The sequence below is a fragment of the Urocitellus parryii genome, chromosome 13 (genome assembly GCF_045843805.1).
Source record: "Urocitellus parryii isolate mUroPar1 chromosome 13, mUroPar1.hap1, whole genome shotgun sequence".
NCBI classification, from domain to species: domain Eukaryota; kingdom Metazoa; phylum Chordata; class Mammalia; order Rodentia; family Sciuridae; genus Urocitellus; species Urocitellus parryii.
This window is the reverse complement of record NC_135543.1, coordinates 23,201,105-23,217,047: the sequence shown is the minus strand read 5'-3', so window position 1 is coordinate 23,217,047 and position 15,943 is coordinate 23,201,105. Positions and strand designations below refer to the sequence as shown.

Here is a 15,943-nt window from a genome sequence, read left to right as displayed (position 1 = left end):
TTGAACCCAGGGGCGCTTAACCACTGAGCCACATCCCCAGACCTCTTTATTTTTTATTTTGAGACAATGTCTCACTAAGGCTGGGGCTGGCTTGGAACTCATGATCCTCCTGCCTCAGCCTCCAGAGAGAGCCACTGGGATTATAGGCATGCACCGTTGTGCCAGGCCCTACTTATTCATTTCCTATTTTGAAAAATAAGCCTCTGTTGGAATAAACTGATTCTAATAGGGTTTTTTATTGTCTGTGCCTAAAAATCATTTATAACAGTTACTGTTAAAATGTACAAGTCTTGTTCCTATCATAATAACTTAATTTGTACTTCTTTCTTTAGCTTATAACTCCTATTAGGTCAAACTGCCGATGTCAGATCTAGTAGTAGCAATGATGATAATAATAATAGTACTTTGGTTCTGTGTGCTCTTGGCTTAATTTATTAGATTTAAGATCTTTAAAATCATTTTTAAGAATTTCTAGACTTAAAAAATATCTACACACTTGCATTATTTCTAGAGACTTAAGGGTATATGATTCCCTTTGGCCTCTTAAATATTAACCAGTGAGACATCTTAGTGTCTCACTCCAACAGCATCACTGAAAGATGAAATAACTCAGTTCCAGGAATACTGAACTGGTAAAGGCTAAATAATAAATTCAAAGTAGTTCAAGATTTTTCAGTTTAAGATGATTATTGTTTCAAGTATGTGACTCACTTTCCACACATCTGTTTTCAATCATTAATAAAAAGCATGATCAGTGGTAGGGACCATTTACTTTAAAGGATGTAGAGGATATACTTTAAAGATCTTTTAAAGGATATAATTCCTGGGAGTTTAATTTTAGTGTAATTCTTGTCTATTGAAACCAGCAGAGGGGGTTTTAGGTGTCTTGTTACCACTAAAGATTACTCATATCTTCCAATTACATGTCTTTTCCCATCCTTTCATTGTTTAGATCCCTAACATAAGTAATATATCACCAAGTACCTGTTACACAAAGGAATATGTTAGGTTGCTATATTAATTTTTCAAGTACACATGTGTATGCATTGGAAGAGAGAGACTCAAGCCCTTCCACACTGCTAAAATCCTTAGAGCGCAGGCCTTCATGATCTTGCTCGTCATCATGTGGCCCAGTGATGGATGCCATGCCTCCAAACATTTCTGGCAAAAAGAACTGGAATGGAGGGAAAAAGAAGAAGAAAGGAGAAGAAAACAAAGGCACATGCAAATCTTTAAGCCTTTCCAGAAGCTCCACCCAGCTGCTTCCCTTGTGGTTCTAACATGGTCCTCTTAGACCAGCAGTGTCCAACAGAAATAAAATATGAGCCACAAATAGGAGCTACATATTTCTTCCTTCCTACTTTCCCTTCCTTTCTCTTTCTTGTGCTAGGGATCAATCCCAGGCATTGTTCATGCTAGATACATACTCTACTACTGAGCTGTACTCTCCAGCCACCCCAAAATGTAATTTTAAATGTTCTGCGGCACAAAGAAAGAAAAAAGGGGATATAGATAAATAGCGAAACACTTGCCTAGCATGTGTGAGGCCCTGGATTCAACCCCCAGTACTTAAAAAAGTGAACAGAGATAAAATTAATTTTAATGTATGTCACTTAACACAGAATATCCAAATTATTGCTTTGACATGTGATCAATGTTCTTGATATATTTTACAGTTTTTTAATTACTTCAAATACAGGATATATCTCCCTTTAAAACTAGCCACCTTTCAAGTGTTCCATAGCCCTACCACCATATTGAAGCCTGTGATACTGTGATATAACAAGAAACATCTACTTGGTCTCTGCCCTGGTTCCTAAGACAGAACTCCTAAAATCTTTGCAGATTGGGCACTATGATTATCTTCTGTACTAACATTTGGTCTCTATCCCCAGCTCATGATGCAGAGTTCATGACTTTTGTAATTGTGAGTGATAACATCGATATAGAGTTATTAAATCTCTGGGAATTTTCTGGGTGATAAGAGAATTTTTGCTCTAATGAGGGGACACTCCGTGGGTTCCAAGATAGCCTCAGGACCAAGGAGGCTGGTTCTAGGAAAACCAACCATGTGATTAGAATTAGAACTTTCAGACCTACCATTGACTTCCAGTTGAAGGTTAAATTGATCATCAGTGGTCAAAGATGAAATCTATCATGCTTATGTAAGTAACCTCCATAAACCCTAGAGGACAGGGTTTGAGAATTTCCTGATTGCTGAAAGTGTAGAGGTGCCTGGAGGGTGGCATGGCCAGAGAGGACAAGGAGTCTCCACATTCCTTCTCATATACCTTGCCCCATGCATGTTTTCCATCCGGTTGTTCATCAACATATTTAGTAACATCCTTTATAACATACTGATGAGGGTGTATGTAGTAGCGAAAAAGCCTGTTTTTCTAATAATGAACTAGTAGTATGTTTCTTCACAAGAAGCCTTTGATCAATCACTGGAAGTGTCTAAAGAGAGAAAAAAAAATGTGGATTGTAGTCGACCAGCCAAACAGGTATCTGCCTCCTTGACATTAGCAGACATTTCATTTAATAAGGATGAACTGATTCAATTAAACCAAAATAAGTCCCACCCATGATAGCTCTCTACAACCCTTTCTCTTGTAATTATTCTAGCATAGGACAAATTTTCAAAGAAAAAAGAATTTATTTATTTATTCCATATGCCTTGCCTCTTATTTCTCTATCGATGAAGCATCTACAAAGGCAGTTGAAGTTTTGAAGTTTCCTTCATTCAGCTTGCTGCATCTTGAAAATTTCTGGCTAGCAGGGTTATTTTAGGTCACGCTTATTTATAGCCCTTTTTACTGCGGTGGTTACTATAGCAGCCATACCTATCATTTGTAATCTAACTACAGTGTTCTCTCACCTGCCCCACCCTTCAAAGTTCAGAGTGGCATGGTTGCTCCAGAATTTACATAATTGTCAGACTTTGGAAGGGAATAATTCGTTTTTCTCTGGTACTCCTCAATTTTCTCCATCCTACATTTCCATCTCTTTTTAATTTGCTTATTCCATATGCCTTGCATCGTATTTCTTAAATTGTCATTACCACTTTAAAAGTATAAAACTTCGAATACTGTAAGAAATTTCTGGGGGCTGGGGATGTGGCTCAAGTGGTAGCGCGCTCGCCTGGCGTGCGTGCGGCCCGGGTTCGATCCTCAGCACCACATACCAACAAAGATGTTGTGTCCGCCGAGAACTAAAAAATAAATATTAAAAAAGAAATTTCTGGTGGCAACATTTCTGAATTAAGAATGAACAAACATCCTCCTAAACCCTAACCGTGGGTGTGTTCAGATGTGGGAAGGCGTGGTTCTTGCCTCTTTCAAGGACAGGAAAATTCAGCGCACCAGCGCTTTCCCAAGAACACTGAATATCTATTTATGGTGATGTGGCGGTAGGGATGATTAGTAAATCCCCTGCGGATCCATAACTGTGTCACCAGCGGTGAAGAGTGGCTTAGAATTTTGAGGAAGAGCCAGTCTTACACACCCTGATAAAAACAGCTCCGAAACACAAAGAGTTCCTCAAGTGCGGGAGCCTAGTGCTTCTTGGGGCACTCCCCCTTCTCCCTTTCCATTCTTCTGCCCTGGATCCAGCTCCATCGTCTCCTATCCTCTAAGGATCGTGCCGGAGGGACCCAGATCTCAGCTTCCTCTCTTCTCCCGGGACTCCAAGACTGGTACCCGCAGATACCCCCGCCCGCGCCTGCGCAGAGCCTCTTCTCGCGCGAACGTTCGGCCCCGACCCCCCACACTCCGGTAGACCCCAGGAGGGACCGGCGTGGGTCGCCGTATGTCTGCCTCAGCTCTTTCACGGAGGCGCACCTCCGAGTTCCTCCTACTCTGCGGGGTCCTTCTCGCGTCCTCCGGATCGCCACCACACAAGCCTGCGCGGCCTGTGAACAGTTAACCTCGTGGATTCGGGCTGAAGAAGGTGCTGCTCGCGGAACCGGAGCGCCCGGCGGCGAGGCCTCTAGGCGGAGCCCCGCCCCGCGGCCGGCTCCTTGCCTCCCATTGGTCCGCGCGCCCGTCCGTTCGCCCATGGGCCGGCGCCGCTTTCCTGGCTACCTCGGAACGTGTGGGGCCGCCCAGACCAGTGCAAGCCAGAGGTGGTGCAGGCTTCAGAAACTCGGAGCTGAGAAAGGCCGGGCGGCGCCGGGGCTGAGCATCACGGAGCCGGCTGCAGGGCCGCGGCCTCTCCGCCCGAAGCACCACCTGTCGCTGGGTGAAACGTCTGGTAAGGCTGGGCACGGTACGCAGTTGAGGGCGGCCTGGCGCTGCGGGGCTGGGCGGGGAGCGGGCGCCGGCCTTCTCGGGACCGGCCCGGGAAGCCGAGCGCGGCCTCCACGCGTGTGGCCCGCGTCTGGCGGATGCGCGGCGGGATGAAGGTAAGCGGCAGGCGCAGCCCGAGCTGAGGGTGTGGGGCTGGTCGGATCCGGCGCACGCTTTTGGGGCATGTTTTCCCGGTTTCCACGCTCGCTGGTGCCGGGGTTTCCACCCCACCCCCGGGGGTCGGGCATCTTTTCTTTTCCTGCTCCGGCGCCGGTCAAGACCGATTTTTGTGGCTGGAAACCCCTTAGACAGAATATTTTTCTCAGCCGGGATGAGGGAGTGGCAGTGTTTGTGTTCCTCATTTAAAGAGTGTTGCTGCAGGCTAGAAAGTTCCAAGATCCGAGTGGTTCCGGAGCGGTTCAGTCCATTCATTTGAAATAGCATCTGTGCACCAGGGTTGGCAGGTGTTTCTTTAACGCTCGCGACAACCAACTCTGCCTGTGGAGTTGCATTTGTGACCTTAGATTTGACTTTATGTATTTATTTTTTGGTTCTGAAGATTAGTCTAGAAAGTTAACGTGGCTTGTGAAAGGCGAGATCAAAATAACCTCGACCGAAGTGCTTCTTTACGAAACGTTTTGTCATCTCATACCTGTGGATTTGCCTTCCTGAGGCTTGTGGCAATCACTTTCTAAGCAAAGCAGTTAATGGCATTGTTATTTCTTTTAATGTTGTAATTGGGATAACAGTAGAAGCTCTGTTGTTCCTGATGGGCGGGGCACTCCTCTCAGTAGATTATCTCAGAATAACCCTTTGGGGTTGGTACTGTTATTATCTCCCAGTATACAATCGAAGAAGCCGAGGCTTAGTTAGGAACGTTAAGTTAAAAACCTGGATTCAAACTCAAACGGTCTAACTTCATAGTTCCACTCTCCCCTCTTAACGTGTGTGTTCCCTTAAGGACTTGTACCTGTTGTTAAACTAATTTCAAAGTAATGTCATAAATATTCAGCTTTAGTTTCAAAATATTCTGGAAGTCAGAGAAGTCGTTTTCCCAAAACAAATAGATGTATCTTTTGTGTGAGTATATAACTAATTGATTATATATTGTTATGTTACACAGCTTGCAGAAATACAGAACAAAGGTTTAATTGTCTTTTTTAATATTTATTTTTTAGTTGTAGTAGGAAACATTATTTTATTTATTTTTATGTGGGGCTGAGGATCGAACCCAGGGCAAGCGCATGCTAAGTGAATGCTCTAGGGCTGAGCCACAAGCCCAACCCTAATTGTCTTTTAAATTGGACTTTTAATCAACTTTTGGCCTGATTTGTAACTTGTACCTGACTCTTAAGGATAGTTAGAAAGCCTTGAAAATTCTATATAGAGGCCAGAAGTGCTTTATCATATAATCTTTATCAGGCATTAATAGAAAATGTTGGGTAATGCTTTTGTAGACGTTCTTCATTCTCTTGAGAGTAACATACTCATGCTTAATAGTTGTTACTGAAAAAGAGGTGCTTGTAGGTTTCACCCTTCTAAGGTGTTTGTGTATGTTTCTGTTTTTTAATGAAAATACATGTGAGAATTATAAAGGAAAAACTTATTTACCATTTTAGGGTTGGGTTTTGTTGTTGTTTTTGTTTTTGGTAAGTTAAACGCTATTATAATGCTGTTTATGTCTAATTTGCATTTAATGTCACATAAAGAAGCTATTCTAATCCATATTAAAGTTTATATAAGTTAAACTAAAATTTTAATATGTTGGTGAATTTATTAAAGGTTAGTTAGTTTGTTTGAAAGTCTTTTGCTTATATGGCTGCATGTTATACTTAGTTTTGTGAACATGATACAGATTTCAGAAGTAATGAATCAACTCCATAGAGATGTTTGATTTGCCTGGATCTGTTGCCAAATTCTCATTCTTGATCTGGAGATTTAAATTGAAGAAATGCTTTAAATGAATGTTAGTCATGATTATCTTCAGAGCCTCTTAGTATGGATTTCATCTTTAGAAGATGTTGATGGAGAAACTAGCAGGCATTTAGAAAGCAACTTATGACCACCTTGAATGACTGATAATCAATGCACTCATCAAAGCACTCAGAGCACTGTGATAAGTATCTTAAATGGATTATCTAATTGACTTCTTAAAACAGCCTTATTTAATAGCTTTTCTTGTTCATCCCCATTTGAGTAATGAAAGAATTGCAACTCAGGGAGGTTGTAGCTTAACTCAGAGTCGCCAGTGTAGCAAATGGCAAAGCCAGGATTTGAAGTTCAGACAGGTTGACTCTGGAGCTTGCTCTTTGACCACTCTTGCTAGACAACCTAGGTATATGTTTTAGTGAATAAACCTTCAAGTCAATCAAGCTCAACAATTATGACAATTAAGATTATAAAGCTCTAAGGTTTTTGATGCTTTATATATCTATTATCATTACTATACACAATTCTGCAAAACAGAGTTTCCTTTCCCTGTTTTATTGATGAGAAAAAAAATGAGATTTCTTAGTGGTTCCCAGATTGGACTTTATAGACAAGTTTTTTAAAAATATATTTATGGGGGTGGGACATTTGGGACCAGAGGTAAGACTGCCAGTTTTTAATTCTGTCAAGAGTAAGGACCTTCTTAAAAACTACTGCAATCTACTGTCCCCATCCTTTCCTAAAAGAGAATATTTTTACCGTCCAAAAGGTAGAAAGGTCATAATTATGACAAAAAAACAAAAAAATAGTTTAGTATTATGAATATATTACATTGTCTCAGATTCTTATTTGGTTACAGACCAGTGAAAATGTCTTCCATACTAACACCAGATCATTTGGGAACACAGGGTGACAACAGATTCTTAATTGATAATTAGCCAAGACCTCTCTTTAGTGAACAGTGTCTAGGTGTTTTGGTCTCTCCTGAACAGTCTTCCCAGGTCTTAACCAACTCTTTTCTGCCTCCTGGGTAAGGCCTGGGGAGGGTGACTTCCAGCAGCCAATGACATAATAGTTTTAGTCCCAATCCAGGTTGTAAACACCATGGAGAGGGATTCCATTGCCTCCCAGTTCAAGAACCACCTTCTTTATCAAAATTTACTTTTGGAAAGGACCAGGTATGGTTGAATGACAGGGACACACCAGGGGAGAAGTGAGGTATGTCCTAATGGTATCCAAGAAACTGTGGAGTAAGTAGCTTGATTTAGCATGTTTATTTAAAGTTGGAATCTCAACCATCTTTTGTTTCCTGGTTTTCTTTTCTTTCTCACCCCTCCCCTCTACTGGATATTGAATCCAGGGCACTTTACCACTAAACTACATCCCCAGCCTTCTGCCCACTCCCCCCCCCTTTTTTTTAAAGGAGAGAGAGAGAGAGGATCTTTTAGGTAGATGGACACAACACAATGCCTTTATTTTTATGTGGTGCTGAGAATCAAACCTGGGTCCCACCCGTGCTAGGCGAGTGCTCTACCGCTGAGCCACAATCCCAGCCCTGCCCGCCCCCTTTTTTTATTTTTTATTTTGAGACAGATTCTGGTTAAATTGCTGAGGCTGTCCTTCAATTTGGATTCTCCCGCCTCAGCTTCCCACTGGGATTATTGGTGTGTGTGCCACCACACCCAGGCTTGTTTCTTGTTTTTACTTCTTTTATTCTTCTGTCCTACTATAAAACATAAGGAGTGGTTTTCCTCATTTTATGTGTCTCCAGCTGATAATAACTCCACCTGTCAGTTTCTCTTTGTAACTGTCTTGCATTCTAATTTTGGCAAAGATTGGGTATTTTTCTTATTATTTATTTATTTTCTTATTCATGCCTACTTGTTTTAAAAACACTATTAAACCAGATGCATGGTGCACACCTGTAATCCCAGTGGCTCAGGAGGCTGAAGCAGAAGGATTGCTAGTTCAAAGCCAACCTCAGCAATAGTGAGGTGCTAAGCAACTCAGCGAGACCCTGTCTATAAATAAAATACAAAATAGGGCTGGGGATGTGGCTCAGTGGTCGAGTGCTGAAAATATAAGACTTCATATTTTAAATGTTGGTCTTAATTAAGTTAACTGCTGATTGCAAAAGATATTTTTTTCAGATTGCCTTTGATTTAAAATAAAATGAATCCATACTACCTTTAAATTTATTGTAGTGAAGGGGAAGCCCCCTGGTGCATATTTCTCTGCTACTGTTGCTGTAATTAATATTACTAATAATATTATATTGTTTGGCTAATTTTGTAAAGGATTACAGAAACCTGGTGTATACAGAATCTAGAGTCAGTGGTTAGTGCTTTCTGCAGTATGTTAATGAATGTAAAGTGGCATGGACCTTCTAAACAATATAATCCTGAAAAATTTGAATCATTTTATACTTAAAAGTAGACTTCAAGAACTTGCTAATTAAAGAAACTGAGTAAATAATCTCTTATAAAGCAGATTCTCTTAAAATTAAAATCAATGAAGTTTCTCAAAGCAGGCTCCTGTTTATTCTTCTGCAGTGTACATTTTTAATAGATACCTAATTATTGAGGTAGTGAAGATAATTCATAGGTAAATAGAAGTTATTAAAAAAAAAAAAGAAAAAAAGAAAAGAAAAAACTTGGGGAAAGCCTGTAGTATTAACCACTGAGCCACATCCCTGGCCCTTTTTATTTTTTATTTTGAGGCAGGGTCTTGCTAAGTTGCTTAAAGCCTTGCTTAGTTGCTGATGCTGGTGTTGAACTTGCTATCCTTCGCAGCCTCCTGAGTCTCTAGGATCACAGGCATGTGCCACTGTTCTGGGCTTTTTTTTTTCTTTTATTTATTTATTTATTAATTCATAAAGGAGAGCTATAGATACCAGTAGAACATTAAGAGAGTAGTACATGTGGTGATTTAATAAATTTCTATCAAATGTAAGTTTCATAATAGCTAGAAAGACATGGACTGCTGTAGCTTTAAGTAGAAATATGTGAGCAGTACTAACTTTCAATCTCATTCTGGCCCTGTTATGTGGTAGGGGCACAATAGATGACTAAGTAATTATAACATATGTTCAAAGTGATGACTGTATCAACTTCAACTTTAAGGTGGTTGATTAGTCACATGTTGGAATTTCCCTTTCTTACTCTAAAAACACAGTAATGATAACTGAAATAGAAACAGAGCCAGGTTTGAAAGCAAGAAAGGGAAATTTGCACATGTAGAAATGAAGAAACAACCTCTGGCAGTGAGCTGGAGTGGTAGAGAAGTGTCCCGTGGGTAGACAGGGAACAATAAATACTAGGAAGGGTCTGAAGTAGTAATATTGCTCACCAGGAGATGGAAACTGATTTCCCAAGTCTGTATGACATTGGGATCCCAAATTAATTGTACTTCATGAGAAAGCACTGCCCTCTTGGTGGAGTGGCAGGGGGTCACTGGGAAATCTGTATTTTCCCTGGCATGGAGGTGAGAGTTGTGCCACTCATTCCACACCAAAAACAGAATCCTAAATCTTTTACTCATTTGAATTTGGGTTTGGAATTCTTCCCCTGAGGTGTGTTACTATTTAGTACAGAAACTAATTTAGAAACCGGATTTAGCTTGTAAACCCTCTGGATTTTATAAAGGCAAACTTAAAACTGTCTCCAAATGTTGCTTTCTACAGCATACAACATGTAGGGAGTACTGTCAAATATTGCTGTTTTCAAAATAATGAGTTATAGATAGATATCTAGGCACTAAAGACTTTAGAATGCTAATCTTGGGAAGGTCTTGGAAAAGTCTTCAGAACAAATATTTAATGAAACCAAGATTTTTTAAGTTATGAAACATGAACATATGTATATAGTAAAAGATCCAAACTGAAATGTATACATAAAATAATTGAAGTGAAAAAATGGCATATCTGAAATCGATAACTAAAATGCTATGAAGTGGATAAATTGTTTATTTAGTAAATTTAATTTTGTCTTGCATCTAAGAAAGAGGTGCAGCATAACTAAAACTCAGGAGCTAAAAAATTTGGATTAAGAAAGGTAAATCAATTTAGAACCCTAGACTACTAACTACCTGAGTAAAATTGGATGTACCAATTTCTATCTTTGAGCTTAATTTTTTTTATTTAAATAAGAGTTTTAAATTAGCTGATATTTAATACTTATAATAACTTACTGTTATTCACAGAAAGTCTGTTTAAAGTATGTAAGTCCACTAATTAGAATAAAACAGTTTAGCTTGGGGCTTGTGTATATAAACTATACAGGAAAAATTTTTATAGAAATAAACAAAAGACACCGGTGAAAAGGCATTAATTAGGGCAAAATATGGGAGAGGGGAGAGCTCCCAGCATCCTAAGGGATTAGGCAACCCACCATCCTCATGAAATCTTGTGTAAGAATTTTTATAGAGTTTATTGTCCAGTAAATACACACACACACACACACAGAGATTATAGATATTATAGATAAATTGATATATCGTATCTTCTAATTTATGAAGGAAACTGTAAATATCAGAGTCATAATTACATATTAAAATAGTGTAGTGTTATACAAGATGTATTTGGTTTTTGCCCCTTTTCTTGACACACAGCTCCTGAGACTCTTGGAATTTCCTGATAGGAGTGTCTCTTGTCATTTATGATGAGCCCCTTTTGATTATCTCTGAATGTGTACTTCTGAGGTGACTTAGAATAAGACCCCTTGGGAGTTCCAGGATGGGGTTGGTCACTAGAAAGACCAGATGATCGGTCTTTCAGCCCCGATCTTGACCTCTGGGAAGGGCAGTGCTGGACAATAAGCTCTTAGAGAAGATATCATGAGGTTCTTGGGTTGCTTAATACTTAAGGTGCTGGGAGCTCTCCTCTCGTCCATACCTTGTCCTGTGTGCCTCTTTATTTGGCTGTTCATCTGTATCTTTTGTATATCCTTTGTAATAAACTGGTAAATATAAGTAAAAGTTTTCTTCTGAGATCTGGGAATCGTTCTTTATCAAACCAGAAGTAAGTAGTGGGAACCCCACTGTGTGCAGTGGTTTGTTAGAAGTATAGTTGACAACTTACTACTTAGAGTTGGCATCTGAAGTAAGGGCAGTCTTGTGGGACTGAACACTTAATCTGTGGCGTCTGACACTATCTCCAGGTGGTATCAGAATTATAGGACACCTAGTTGGTATCTGCTAGAGAATTGTTTAATGTGCAGAGGAAATCCCATAGACACCTGGTCACAGAAGTAGGCAGTGTACAGAGTATTGGGAAAGAAGCAGTAAGTACATCTTCACAGAATCTGTGTCTGCACTGTTGTGTGAGTCGAGTGAAAAAATACTTGTTTTCTTTATGAATAGAAGATTTTGTTCATTAATGTTATCCATAGGCAGTAACTGGTCCATTAACCCCCACTCCCCAATTTCCTGTTTCCTTAAACTTTAAAACAAGTCTAGGACAAGAAATTGGTTACAATATTTGCTTTCAAAGAAAGGGAGTGAGTAGCTGGGGGGAAGAAATAAAAATTATGTCAAGTCAAAGTTTAAAGTCACATTTCACATTATCTGTCCTTTCTCTTTGTCCTTCTCTATCTTTCCAGATCTTTATACATTTATATATAAGTTGTAAATGAATACATTTTTTAAAAAGCATAAGTTTTTCATGCCATATATATTCTGGATTTTGCTCCTTGCACTAAACAGTATTTTAGGGAATATTAACAGTGTCAATATCTAGAGACTTTTCTCATTTTTTTCTCAAAAGAAGTTATATTAGAATTGCATTTAATGTTTTAATTTCTGATTGGATTGACTCATAAATGGGTCTATGTGGGTTTAAAAAGCGAATTAATTTAAAATAATATTTACGAAAGCCTGTGTGGTTCTTACCCTCTTTAAATTGTTACGTGATATTCTGTGATATGGATGTTATACCTTATTTAACCTTTCATGAAGCACTGTTGATACCATTTTTTTTATATTAATGCTAGTTTGAACATCTTCATCTAGTTTTTTTTATATTCTTCTGTGAGCATTTTTCTAGCATACTCTATAATTGGAATTATTAGAATGAGGGATTTATTATCAAAATTTATAGTCATGGATAAATTTCCATCTAGAAGACTATGAATTTTTTTTCTTTTACAATACTGTGGATTGAAACAAAAGGTTCTCTACTACTGAGCTCCCTTTTTTGAGACAGAGCCTTGCTAATATCCGAGGCTGGCCTGAAACTTGATCCTCCTGCCTCAGTCTCCTGAGTAGCTGGGATAACAGGTATGTACCACTGTATCCAGCTGTATTCTTATTAAAGATTCTTGTTTTCTGTACTTTCACCAATACTGCATATTAATTTTTAAAATTTCTTTGGCAGTTTGGGTAAAAACTAAAATTTTGTTGAAGATTTAATTTATATTTCCTTGGTTACTACTGAGGATAATCTAAATTGCTTATTGTCTGAGTTATTTATTCTTATTTCTTTGCTGGTTTTTTGTTGAGTTTGTCTTTTAAATTTGTAGGGACTCTTCATTTATTCTAAATAGGATCCTTAGATATGAAGTGATATTTTCTCTTGTGCTGTCATTTATTTTTGTTTATGGTGTCTTTTTTTGTACAAATGTTTTAGCTTCCCCACTTTGGGTGCTGGAGATTGAACCCAGGCCCTAGTGCATACACAGTCTACCACTGAGCTACATCCCTAGCCTCAAAACTCATGTCCATTTTCTTTTGTTTTTGTTTGTCTTTCTTAAAGGTTGGGAATCTTACCCTATTGCCCAGGCTGACCACAGATTCCTGGAATCAAGGGATCCTCCTTCCTGAGCCTCTGAAGTAGCTGGAACTACAGGCATGGGCCACCATGCCCAGCTCTTGAATTATTTTTTAACAATGTATTATGAAGATTTCTCATTGCTGGCTTTTCCTTTTAGTCACTATTCTTTTGTTCTTCCCATATTCCACATTCTTTATCATTTTCTTTAAGGCCCACAATTAATTCTTAAATTTCTTCCTTGAAGTTATGAATAATACCATCCTTCCTGTTTTGACCTAGCTACCTGTACAGTGCTTTCCAGTTCCTCTTTTTCTTTTTTATTTTTTCCTAATTTAGATCTCACTTAGGGCCTAGCTAAGTTGCTAAGGCTGGCCTCGAATATGATCCTCCTTCCTCAGCCTCTCAGGTCCACATTTTTCAAAGAGCAGAAAACCTTTCAAATTATTCATTCATTTTTTTTCATTGTTTTCCCAATGTGCTTTGACTATTTAAAACTTAATTGGCTTCATGGCTTTTTAAAATGAGTGAAACATTCTTGGCAATATTAAAGAATTTCCAACACAGCTTGGTATCTTAATATCAAGATCACCATCCACAGCTGCGTGTTTTGGTGACACACTAAGTCTTATGCAATGCTTTTGAAACATCAAGTACATTATACCTTATTTCTGAGGTTCATGGATGGCAGAAAACAACTTCAACATAGTTATTGCAAACTGGAATATTCAGGTACCCAGGAATAAATAATCAGTAACACTTTCAAAACAACCCTATTTGAAGTCCATGCTGACTTCTGGACATGAATAAAGAAGAAAAAATGCTGCCACCACTGGAACCTTGCGTGTGTGTGTGTGTGTCTCTCTCTCTGTCCATCTTTCTGTAAAACACAGGAGATTTTATATCTTGGCTTTCAGATCATAGGAATTTGAAGTAGGGATTAGCAAAATTTTTTGTAAAGGACCCTGAGTAAATATTTAGGCTTTATGAACCATATGCATCTCTGTCATATACATTTTTCCTTTTGCAACCTTATAAAAACGTAAAAAAACATCCTTCAGTCAAGTACCATATCAAAACAGGTCACAGCTTGTTACATTTTAGAAAAGCTTACTGGTCTCTGAGTGTCAAACAGTACCATCATAAAACAGTCTTGTTTTGCCCATGAAACCATTCAGTCTTGAAACTAAAGTCAGCGTCTTGGCTGATGATGAAATTTAAGCTGTGGTGGGGCATTTTTCTTTCCTAGAAACAATTCATTCCTTCAACATCTGTTCCGAAGCTTCAGGAGAAACTGAGTGTACACGGGAACTCTTGTACTGTCTGTAACGTTTTTTAAATCTAAAATTATTGGAAAATAAAAGCTTATTTTAGAAGATATCTTTTTTTGGCATTTCTTTTAGGCAAGATTATATATATATACATTTTTTAATGAACAAATACAGCCTAATAGTATACACATTTTGCCTTTAATGTGGACTTTTAAGCAGTCCTTTGGTGGCTTTGAATTTCTGTGTATCAGAGGCTGTTCCTCTTTGCTACAAAGTTTGAAATGAAGAGTGAAGCCAAAAGGCTTTTCTCACAACATCAGTAGTTACGTCGCTAAAAATTTACATCTAAAATTTAATGCCATTTCAGTCTTCACTAAGGTTTTATCATACATTTAGATCACTACTCTAGCATTTGTTAGTATACTTGAAGCTACTGTGTAAATCTATCTTTTAAAATTTGCTTTAAGAAATTTCAGAAAATAGATTGCATACAAAGATCACATTCCTTTGGCCCTTTGTACTTCAGAGTGTATATTCAGAGTAAGAATATCTTTTTTTGGTCCGGGGATTGAACCCAAGGGTGCTTAACCACAGAGCCACATCCCCAGCCCTTTATTTAGAGACAGGGTCTTGCTAAGTTGCTTTGGCCTCACAAAGTTGCTGAGGCTGTCCTTGAACTCACAATCCTCTTGCCCTAGCCTCCTGAGCCATTGGGATTACGGATGTGCACCACAGTCCTTGGCTAGAATATCTTATATATGGTTTGTAAACCCAGAAAATTTAAAGTTATATAATACTTTGTCATCTACAGTGTGTCTTTATATGAAGCATTTTTAAAATATTATTTTAGTCTATAATTGGGCTTTACATTTAGTTATTATCAGTTTAGTTTTTTATAAGTTCCAGTAGTTCTTGATCTTTGCTTTCATGACAGTGACTTTTTTTTAAGAAAACAGATCAGTTATTTTCTAGTGCTTGTCTCTTGATAGTGCAAAAGGAAGACAGAAGGAAGATTGGTGGTGGGAGGAGGAGCAGAGGGAATAACTGGGTAATGGGTATGGGGTCTTCTTATAGGGGATGAAAATATTTTGGAACTAGATGGAGGTGGCAAAATGTTAATAGAGGCCTCTGAATTGTTCACTTTAAGATAGTTACTGTCACACACACCTGTTGTTCCAGCAACTTGGGAGGCTGAAACAGGAGGATTGCAAGTTTCAGACCAGCCTGGGCAGTTTAGCGAGGCCCTAAGGAACTTATGGAAACCCAGTCTCAAAATAAAAAATAAAAAGGACTGAGGATGTGGCTCAGTGGTTAGGTACCTCTTGGTTCAGTTTCCAATACCAAAAAAAGCAAACAAAAATAAATAAATAAAATGAAATTGTTACTTTTATGTGAGTTTCCTCTCAGAAATTAATTTTTTAAGTCCTTTTGTAAATGATTTTACTGCCGCCATATATGGATTTCTCATCAACTAGAAATTCCATTAAAAAATTTGCTGCCAAAAATTAAAAATAAAAAAATCACTTTGTGATAATTGCAATGATTGTAAAGTTTAAAAAAATAAATGGATATTGTAAATTCTAGTTCTTAGTAGGAGAATTGATTAAGCAGAAGAATCTATTATCTCCACATATGGTTTGATATTTCCATATGTTTATGATAGGTCTAAAAGGACAACCGTTGCTTAATATGTT

At 38.4% G+C, this 15,943-nt stretch overlaps 1 protein-coding gene across 1 annotated transcript in view; it reads left to right on the top strand.

Moving 5' to 3' along the window:
• The first annotated feature begins 4,072 nt into the window (after nt 1–4,072).
• The window catches only part of Me2 (malic enzyme 2), a 65,384-nt gene continuing 53,513 nt past the window's right edge, over nt 4,073–15,943 (top strand). The window contains exon 1 of the mRNA XM_026393794.2: nt 4,073–4,251. The gene's annotated coding sequence lies outside the window, so the exon portion shown is untranslated. The remainder of the gene's footprint in view (nt 4,252–15,943) is intronic.